The following is an 11,451-nucleotide window of genomic DNA, read 5'->3' on the forward strand; positions in this document are numbered from 1 at the left end:
CGAGTCGCGGAGCCCCAAATTTCAACTCTGGCTATAAAGCAAACCGAATTCTGATCATTTTTCATATTCTATTTTCTCTCTTCTCTATCTATACGATATATATATATATATAATTTATATTTTAATTTTAATTTTAATTCTAATAATAAGGGTATGTTAGCGAATGTTGTAAGGGTGTAAGTCGAAATTCTGTCCGTGTAACGCTACGCTATTTTTAATCATTGTAAGTTATGTTCAACCTTTTTACATTAATGTCTCGTAGCTAAGTTATTATTATGCTTATTTAAAACGAAGTAATCATGATGTTGGGCTAATTACTAAAATTGGGTAATTGGGCTTTGTACCATAATTGGGGTTTGGACAAAAGAACGACACTTGTGGAAATTAGACTATGGGCTATTAATGGGCTTTATATTTGTTTAACTAAATGAAAGTTTGTTAATGTTAATATAAAGATTTACAATTGGGCGTCCCTATAAATTACCATATACACTCGATCGGACACGATGGGCGGGGTATTTATATGTACGAATAATCGTTCATTTAACCGGACACGGGAATGGATTAATAGCCACTAGAATAATCAAAACAGGGGTGAAATTACATTCAAGGGTAATTGGTGTAATTGTTAACAAAGTAGTAAAACCTTGGTTTACACGCAGTCGATAACCTGGTGTATTCATTAAACAAAGTATTAAAACCTTGTTACAATTCGAATCCCCAATTAGTTGGAATATTTAACTTCGGGTATAAGAATAATTTGATGAGGACACTCGCACTTTATATTTATGACTGATGGACTGTTATGGACAAAAACCAGACGGACATATTAAATAATCCAGGACAAAGGACAATTAACCCATGGGCATAAAACTAAAATCAACACGTCAAACATCATGATTACGGAAGTTTAAATAAGCATAATTCTTTTATTTCATATTTAATTTCCTTCATTTTATATTTAATTGCACTTCTAATTATCGCACTTTTATTTATTGTTATTTAATCGCACTTTTAATTATCGTACTTTTTAATTATCGCAAGTTTATTTTATCGCACTTTTATTATTCGCAATTTCATTATCGTTATTTACTTTACGCTTTAATTTAAGTCTTGTATTTATTTTATATTTTACATTAGGTTTTAACTGCGACTAAAGTCTTAAAATCGACAAACCGGTCATTAAACGGTAAAAACCCCCCTTTATAATAATAATATTACTTATATATATGTTTGTATTTTTATAAAAGTAAACTAATATAGCGTTGAGCTTTGTTTAAAGATTTCCCTGTGGAACGAACCGGACTTACTAAAAACTACACTACTGTACGATTAGGTACACTGCCTATAAGTGTTGTAGCAAGGTTTAAGTATATCCATTCTATAAATAAATAAATATCTTGTGTAAAATTGTATCGTATTTAATAGTATTTCCTGCTAAAATTAATAACTATTTTATATACACCTCGCATAACATCACTAGCACATGTTGAGAAAGTACAAACCGAAGAAAAGAACATCAATGATGTTCCCGTCGCAAAAGAATTTCCCGATGTATTTCCGAAAGAATTACTGGGACTACTGATAATGCTAAAAAGGAACATATATTTAGTATCAATATCCTTCCAATATATAAAGTTTTTAGTTACTATTGTTCTTTTTTTATGTAATAATCGTTTAAATAAATAAGTGCGAAGACAAAAGAAGAAAACGACGATTTGAAGACGCAAACGACCAAAAAGCTAAAAAGTACAAAGTACAATCCAAGTGGTTCAAATTATTGATGAGAAACGTCTAGAAATTACAAGAGTACAAGCCGCAAAACGCAAAGTACAAGATATTAAATTATACGAAAAGGCGTTCGAAAATTCAGAACCGAGACATGAACCAACTATCAACGTGCGACTCAACGGGGCTAACATTACAAGTCAACTATGCACAAGAATATAATATTATATATAATTAATTATATATATATTATATATTATTTTAATCAAAGCAGCCCACGTTTAATTCATTGGTGAGCTGGAATCCGAATCTTCGCACTCGCGGAGCTGTGAAGCACAAAACCTCCGCACTCGCGGAGCTGTACAGTTCAAAGTGGGCCTATAAAAGGCCGCGCATTCTGATCGATTTCCTTACACCATTTTCTATCTATCTCAATTTATATTTATATTTTATAATTTTAATTTTAATTTTAAGTTAATAATAATAAGGTTATTGCAAGAATGTTTTAAGGTTTTGTAAGTCGGAATTCTGTCCGTGTAACGCTACGCGATAAATAATCACTGTAAGCTATGTTCTTTCTTTTTAGATTAATGTATCGTAACTAAATTATTATTATGCTTATTTGAGCCGTAGTAATCGTGATGTTAGACTAAATATTAAGATGGGGTTATTGGATTTTGTACCATAATTAAGGTTTGGACAAAAGACCGACACTTGTGGACATTAGACTATTGACTATTAATAGGTAGGGGGTATTGTCTAATCGAATGACAACTCATTGGAACCTGTCGAACCTTTCTTCAAATTAGTTAATCTAATAATTATTAAAATGATTATGTATGTCCTATTTAGTGACGTTTATACGACATCTTTTACGATCATTTAATTAATTATTCGGGTTGGGTAATTGATTATTCATTCTGATCAAGTGGGTAAATTAATATTCATATCTCATTAAAACAGGGGTGGATTACATACAAGAATAATTGGTGTAATTGTTAATAAAGTATTAAAACCTTGTTACAGTTCGAATCCCTAATTAGTTGAAATATTTGACTTCGGGAATAAGGTTAATTTGACGAGCATTTTATAATTATGACCGATGGACTATTATGGACAAAAACCAAATAGGTATCAAATAATCCAGGACAAAGGACAATTAACCCAGGGTAATAAATTAAAATCAAAACGTTAAACATCATGATTACGGAAGTTTAAATAAGCATAATACTTTTATTTAATATTTCATCGTACCTTTATTTACTAACAGTAATTAATTACTGCAATTTACTTTATCGCAATTTAAACTCTATCATTTATATTATCGTCATTTATCTTTACGCTTTATTTAAAATCGACAAACCGGTCATAAAACGGTAAAAACCCCCTTTTATAATAATATTACTATATATAATTATATATATTTTATATAAATATAGTTGTTAAAAATATAGCGTTAAACTCAGCTAGCTCCCTGTGGAGCGAACCGGACTTACTAAAAACTACACTACTCTACGATTAGGTACACTGCCTATAAGTGTTGTAGCAAGGTTTAGGTATATCCCATTCTATATAAATAAATAAAACTTGTATCATATTTCGCCGTATTAAGTATAAAAAATAATAGTATTTCATACACCTCCTCTGCACACATCAAGTTTTTGGCGCCGCTGCCGGGGAAGCGAAAGCGAAACGCTATATTCTAAAAAAAAAATAAAAAAAATTAGTTTTTAAGCTATTTTTGTAAAAATATATAAGTTTTAATAAAAATATAAAAATATAAAAAAGAGAAATTTATATCTATATTTCCAAGTGTTAAATTAAAAAAAAAAGTTTTTATTTTTTTTTTATTTACAAAAACTAATAAGTAATTTTTGTTAAAATATAAGTTTTACTTAAATTATATTTTTTAAAAAAAGAAAATAAAGTTAAAAAAAATATAATAATAATAAACTGAATCTGCCGAACCAGTTTGAGGGTGCACAGCATCTGAATCTGCAAACTCCGCACTCGCGGAGCTTTTTGGGCAAAAACCATCCGCACTCGCGGAGCCGTCTGACAGGCTGAAAATTGGACTTCATTAATTACGGAATTAGGGTTATATTTTTAATTAATATTATTATTATACCCTAATTAGGTTTACAATTAATATATTTGTTTTTAGTTTTAGTTTTATTTGTAATTTTAAGTTTAAATATTATTATTAAGATTAATATTTTTATAAAATATAATATAAAAATAATATTTCTATAAAATTTGTATTTTTATCATTTTTAGTTATAATTTGTATTTTTATCGTTTAATCGTAATTTGTATATTTATCGTTCGTAATTAGTTTTAAACTTAGTTTTTGCCGTAGTTATTTTATATTTTTAGATTTCTAGGCTTTGCCGTAAAATCTCATAAGTGCTTTTTCTTTAGATTAAGATTTAGGCGCTTTAGAATTTTACGACGTTGCTTATCGCTTTAATATTTAATAGATTTTAGTGCCTATTAAGTTATTGCCGTTTTGTATATAGAATTCCTTTTAAGCTTTAATTCCTTTAGACGCAACTTTTAATATTTAGTTTTTAGACTTTTAAGTTTCGACGCTTTACTTTCTTATTATTATTTTTCGACTTTTTATTTTTTGACGTTTTTCGACGCACTCTTTTTCTTCCTCTTATTTCTCGACGCTCTAGTTTTTAGGACATAGATTTTATCTTCAAAATTTCGACGAAAAATTATTTTAAGCGGTTAAATTGATAGACTCTCAAAATTTTCTGGTTCGTAGTAATAGTTGGATTTGTTAGTGCCGAGTTGTGGGCTTCCGATTTAAAGGGTCCTGGCTACCTGCTGCATCTATTGGCTATTCGAAACGTGGGCAAAATCAGAAAAGTCTATTAATTTGATAACTTATATAATTTTTTTTATTTTTATAACTAATAGGATACTCAGTGAATGCACCGAGCTAAACGTTCACCACCTTTCATACGTTCACCACCTGTAACTCGATTAAGACATCTAGCCAATATTGTCGCCGTTGATTTTTCTTTAGAATCGTCATCAAGTCGACCAAGTACCCCAATTCAAATTTCCGATAATCCATCTTTTGAACCCAATTTCACTATCGAGAACCCGAAGGATATTCAAGGACAATTCCAAGATCCTGAAACACTAATCATTCCTCCTGAACCACAAACCGTTAAATCAGAATCTTCTAGTGATTCAGATTCAACAAATTCAATTATGGAAGTAACTGAACCTCTAAGTATGGAAGACCGAATGAGAGCCACACGCACTGGACAAGGTCACGCCATTATTAAGCCAGATGTTAATGCGCCAGATTATGAAATCAAAGGACAAATCCTACACATGGTAACTAATCAATGCCAATTTAGTGGTACACCAAAAAAAGATTCAAACGAACATCTTCGAACCTTTAATAGGATTTGTACTCTATTCAAAATCAGAGAAGTTGAGGATGAACAAATCTATCTCATGTTGTTTCCCTGGACTTTAAAGGGAGAAGCCAAAGATTGGTTAGAATCGTTACCTGAAGGGGCGATTGATACATGGGATGTTTTAGCTGAAAATTTTCTTAAAAGATTCTTTCCGGCATCTAAAGCCGTGAGACTTCAAGGAGAAATTGTTACGTTCGCGCAAAAGCCGAATGAAACATTATATGAGGTGTGGACAAGATTCGGGAAGTTGTTGAGAGGATGTCCTCAACACGGTTTAGACACTTATCAAATAGTACAAATATTCTACCAAAGTGTCGACGTTGCTACACGAAAATACATCGACACAGCAGCTGGTGGTTCCATTATGAAGAAAACTGCAACTGAAGCTCACAAAATTATTGATAATACAGCCTCCCACTCGCATGAGTGGCATCATATTTTTCGTTCATCTAAAGCTGCTAGAGCCGATTCTAGCCATGACTTTGATTCCGTTTCCGCAAAAATAGATGCTTTTGAAAGATGAATGAAAAAGATGACTAAAGATATTCACGCAATACGAATCAGTTGTGAGCAATGCGGTGGACCACACTTAACGAAAGATTGTCGCATCGAACAAACGATGGAACAACGAGAGAATGTTTCCTACATGAACCAAAGGCCGGGAAATAATTATCAACATCCAAGGCCAAACTTTAATCGAAATCAAAACATTCTTTACAATCCAAATGGACCCAACAATAACTCGTACAACCAACAAGGTCCGAATAACCAACTAACTCAAAACAACACTTTCAATCAACAAAGACCTAGCTTGTATAAACCACCACAACAAACCGGAGAGAAAAAGCCAAATCTGGAAGAAATGATGGCAAAGCTAATGGAATCTCAAACACAATTTATTACATCTCAAACCCAAACAAATGAGAGGTTTGATGAGTCATTAAGAACTCAACAAGCTTCCATTTTGAATCTAGAAAAACACGTAGGTACTCTTGCTAGCATGATGAGTGAGAGGGAACAAGGAAAGCTACCGAGTAATACTGAAGTAAATCCTCAAAATGAGAATGTTAATATGGTGTCAAAAAATTCTGAAAAACCATCATCAGAAGATGGGAAGGTTTTAGATGTGAGTAACAATGAAGAAGTTACAACACCACCACCACCCGAGTATGTAAAGCCAGTGGTGGTACCATACAGACCACCCATCCTGTTTCCAAGAAAAGGAGTTGAGTATGAGCAAGTGATAGGTAATAAAGTTTGTGATACCTCTGGAAAGAAGAAGAAGAATAAGAAAGTGCAAGAAACAAAAACCGTAAAAGTAAACCCGGTGAAGACAATTCCACCAAAACCTCCACCAAGGTTGGGTGATCCGGGTGAATTTATTGTTCCTTGTCTACTTAGTGATTGTGTCATGTATGATGCACTAGCAGATTTAGGTGCGAGTGTGAGTGTTATGCCTCTTTCATTATATAAGAGATTAGGAGTAGTTGAGTTAAGTCCAACAGAGATGAGTGTTCGACTCTTTGATCAAACCATTAGGCACCCAGTTGGAATTGCTGACAACCTACCCGTTCAAGTAGGTAATTTAACCTTTCTAGTCGAATTTATTGTCATTGACATAGAAGAGGACCCAAACATTCCTCTAATTTTAGGTCGACCATTCTTAGCGTATACCGGGGCGTTATTTGATGTAAGAGGGGGTAGAATGACACTTAGTAATGATGAAAAATCAATCACCTTTGTGAGTCAAAAGTCTAAATCTCCACCAACCAAAACCGTTGAACCAAAAATGATTGGTAAAAACCATATTGTTTTACCAACTCCAAAGGTAGTGCTTAACAATAATAAAACACCTAAGTGTGGGGAAGATGAAGTAACACCTAATGATGAGCTGATAACAAAGAACCCCATTGTTGGTATTGAATTAAATGATCCCGTTATTAACAGTTCAATGAAGAAACTTATTAAATGGATTCGCGATGCTAGAACCAAGGGGAACTTTAAGTTATGTAACCGGTTAGTATCCAATCTATCGCCTAAATAAAAGGCAAAACTAGTTGAATTTGTGGATATTACACAGGAATCTGACCAATGGCTTAAAGCAAAAATCACAAATATGCAAGTTGATTATGGTCCAAGAGAAATTGACAATGAAGTTACACAATTTCGACACCACAGCTACCTAAGAGTGGGGAGATTCAAATGTTCTAAAAATAAAATGCTGTCTAGAGTTAGTTGTTCTGCTCTCGTGTAGTTCCGAGAATGGAATCCGATTGGTCTTTTCCACTAGCAGACACTAAAGAACTAGTTTTCTCCCTCCATTCTGAAATTTTTTTGTTTTGTGTGAATTTAAAAACAAAATTTACTTTATTTTATTAAGTTTAAAAAATGATTTCTAAAATTCGTCGTAAGTTAAAGACTAGATCATAGAATCGAAATTGCTTTACCCGAGGGCGGGGCAAAAAATTTTGTTATCATTATTTTTAATTTTATTGATCTAAAGTATACCAAAAAATTAAAAAACCCAAAAATCTTTGCTTTTAAAACAATCGCTTTAAAAACGACAAATTTTAAGTTTTGTCGAGGGACGGACTAGGTAAACATACCAAAACTACCTAAAGTAAAAGGAAACAAAATTTTAAAAAATTATGCATTTAAATTGTTTTAATAAATAAAGATTTTATATATATATATATATATATATATATATATATATATATATATATATATATATATATATATATATATATATATATATATATATATATATATATATATATATATATATATATATATATATATATATATATATATATATATATATATATATATATATATATATATATATATGTTTGTAGTTTATCTTATGTACAAAACAGGGTAAAACAGCGCAATTTCAAAGACTGGCATTAAGTTCGGCAAAAGATAGTAATTTTGACGACAAGACGCAAAATATCAAATGTGATATAAAACAATATGTTTGCAAACTCGGTATTTTTAATCACTTTTCTACACTAATCACCCTCATGAATTTATAATTATAGTCTGATTTCATGCAAATGAGGGCATTGCTTAATCTCAAGTGTGGGGAAGGGTTATAAATTCTCTCGGGTTTACACTTAGATTATTTGCCAAATTTTGTGAAAATTTGAAAATTTTTCAATAAAATGAATTCAAAATCATGTTTATACATATTTATGAACGATAAAACTAGGTTTTATTACCGAAATTATTGTTACCTCGGAAATGACATAAATTGAGAAACAACCCAAAACGCTTGAATTCATTTAAAATGGAATAGAGGAGAATAAAAAGGCAAAGAAAGAAATAAATAAAAGCTAAGTGTGGGAAGAATTTACCAAGTTCTTTAAAACATATATCACATATTTTGTACAAGATTATTGCAGGTACTTTTGTTTTGGACGATACTAATTAGTTCTACCCGATTTACTGTAATATATTTAAAAGAAAGATGGATCTACACGATGAATCAATTCCATCATTAAAAAGAAGTAAAGTCTTCCAGAAAAAGACACGCGCTTCTTGATTTAGGTCAGGAAGTTGTCGTCCAGACCAGCTGTAGGTTGACGAAAAATCTAGAAAAGTCATCTCTAAAATCAGCAGGAAATCTACGGACCTCAGCATCAAACAGGGTCGCCAAGTGGTCAGTCTTATCCTAACCATGAGAGGATCTGTCTCGTAAAATGGGGAGGGCGCCGTGCAAATTAGCTTGATAAGACTAATGAATCAGACCCACAGAAAGGATAATATCCTTAAAGACTAAAAATCAGCTTTTAAGTCTGATATTACTCAATCCTTGAGATTGACTTTAAAGATTGAGAATTACAAACTCATGGAATTCGATGATATCTAAACTCGAGCTTGAACAAGAAAATATTTTGATCAAAATTAAAACCGATTTGTTTTCTGAAAACCTATTTTCAATGCGTTCATTACCATTGAACGTAAAATCCTTGGAATTCACCTGGAATTCATTAGGTCACCTGAACCAAATCGGGTGTCAACCGTAAGAACGGTGGTTGCATAGCATGGTCGAAGACAGGAACTTGTGCCAGACCAAAAAATTATAGGGTGATCTTTACTATTGCTCCTACAAAGAATAGTAACTGCATCCGACATGTTGTGGACCATGAACAAATGCATGTCATTAGACATTGCCTTAACAGTTGCTTGTTCAACGCTTTCCTTTACAACCGGACGGTAGTTTATCGAAAGGTAATATACGGAGCAAGTATACTGGACGTGTTGCTTTCCTAATACAAAGGTTAGCAAGTGGGTGACACAAAACCGCAAGTTTTGAGCTAAAATTTTAAAATATGAAACCCACGCAACCCACAAAAATATTTTGTAAACATCGATGAAGGGTTATTCCTGAAAACTTATCTAGGGTAAAGGCTAGAATGAATTTTTAAAAGATCAAATATTTTCATAAAGATCCAATTTCCTTAAAGGATCTACATTTTCATAGTCATGTGGGACTGTAAACCACATCGTTACTATCATTGTTTATACCGCCGTATTAAAATCACTGATGTATAAAGTGTGAGAATAAAAAAGTGATTCGAGTGAAGTGTGATTTAATTTCAAGTTCTGTATTGCTTGAGGACAAGCAACGTTCAAGTGTGGGGATATTTGATAATGCTAAAAAGGAACATATATTTAGTATCAATATCCTTCCAATATATAAAGCTTTTAGTTACTATTGTTCTATTTTTATGTAATAATCTTTTAAATAAATAAGTGCGAAGACAAAAGAAGAAAACGATGATTTGAAGATGCAAAAGACCAAAAAGCTAAAAAGTATAAAGTACAATCCAAGTGGTTCAAATTATTGATGAGAAACGTCTAGAAATTACAAGAGTACAAGCCGCAAAACGCAAAGTACAAGATATTAAATTATACGAAAAGGCGTTCGAAAATTCGGAACCGAGACATGAACCAACTATCAACGTGCGACTCAACGGAGCTAAAATTACAAGTCAACTATGCACAAGAATATAATATTATATATAATTAATTATATATATTATATATTATTTTAATCAAAGCAGCCCACGTTTAATTCATTTGGTGAGCTGGAATCCGAATCTCCGCACTCGCGGAGCTGTGAAGCACAAAACCTCCGCACTCGCGAAGCTGTATAGTTCAAAGTGGGCCTATAAAAGGCCGCACATTTTGATCGATTTCCTTACACCATTTTCTATCTATCTCTCTCAATCTATATTTATATTTATATTTTATAATTTTAATTTTAATTTTAAGTTAATAATAAAAAGGTTATTGTAAGAATGTTTTAAGGTTTTGTAAGTCGGAACTCTGTCCGTGTAACGCTACGCGATAAATAATCACTGTAAGCTATGTTCTTCCTTTTTAAATTAATGTATCGTAACTAAGTTATTATTATGCTTATTTGAGCCGAAGTAATCGTGATGTTAGACTAAATATTAAGATGGGGTTATTGGATTTGGTACCATAATTAAGGTTTGGACAAAAGACTTACACTTGTGGACATTGGACTATTGATTATTAATAGGTAGGGGGTATTGTCTAATCGAATGACAACTCATTGGAACCTGTCGAACCTATCTTCAAATTAGTTAATCTAATAATTATTAAAATGATTATGTATGTCCTATTTAGTGACGTTTATACGACATCTTTTACGATCATTTAATTAATTATTCGGGTTGGGTAATTGATTATTCATTCTGATCAAGTGGGTAAATTAATATTCATATCTCATTAAAACAGGGGTGGTTTACATACAAGGATAATTGGTGTAATTGTTAACAAAATATTAAAACCTTGTTACAGTTCGAATCCCTAATTAGTTGGAATATTTGACTTCGGGAATAAGGTTAATTTGACGAGCATTTTATAATTATGACCGATGGACTATTATGGACAAAAACCAAATAGCTATCAAATAATCCAGGACAAAGGAGAATTAACCCAGGGTAATACATTAAAATCAGAACGTCAAACATCATGATTACGGAAGTTTAAATAAGCATAATACTTTTATTTCATATTTCATCGTACCTTTATTTACTGACAGTAATTAATTACTGCAATTTACTTTATCGCAATTTAAATTCTATCATTTATATTATCGTCATTTATCTTTACGCTTTATTTAAAATTGACAAACCGGTCATTAAACGGTAAAAAACCCCTTTTATAATAATATTACTATATATAATTATATATATTTTATATAAATATAGTTGTTAAAAATATAGCGTTAAACTCAGTTAGC

Source organism: Rutidosis leptorrhynchoides, chromosome 10 (assembly GCF_046630445.1).
Source record: "Rutidosis leptorrhynchoides isolate AG116_Rl617_1_P2 chromosome 10, CSIRO_AGI_Rlap_v1, whole genome shotgun sequence".
NCBI lineage: Eukaryota > Viridiplantae > Streptophyta > Magnoliopsida > Asterales > Asteraceae > Rutidosis > Rutidosis leptorrhynchoides.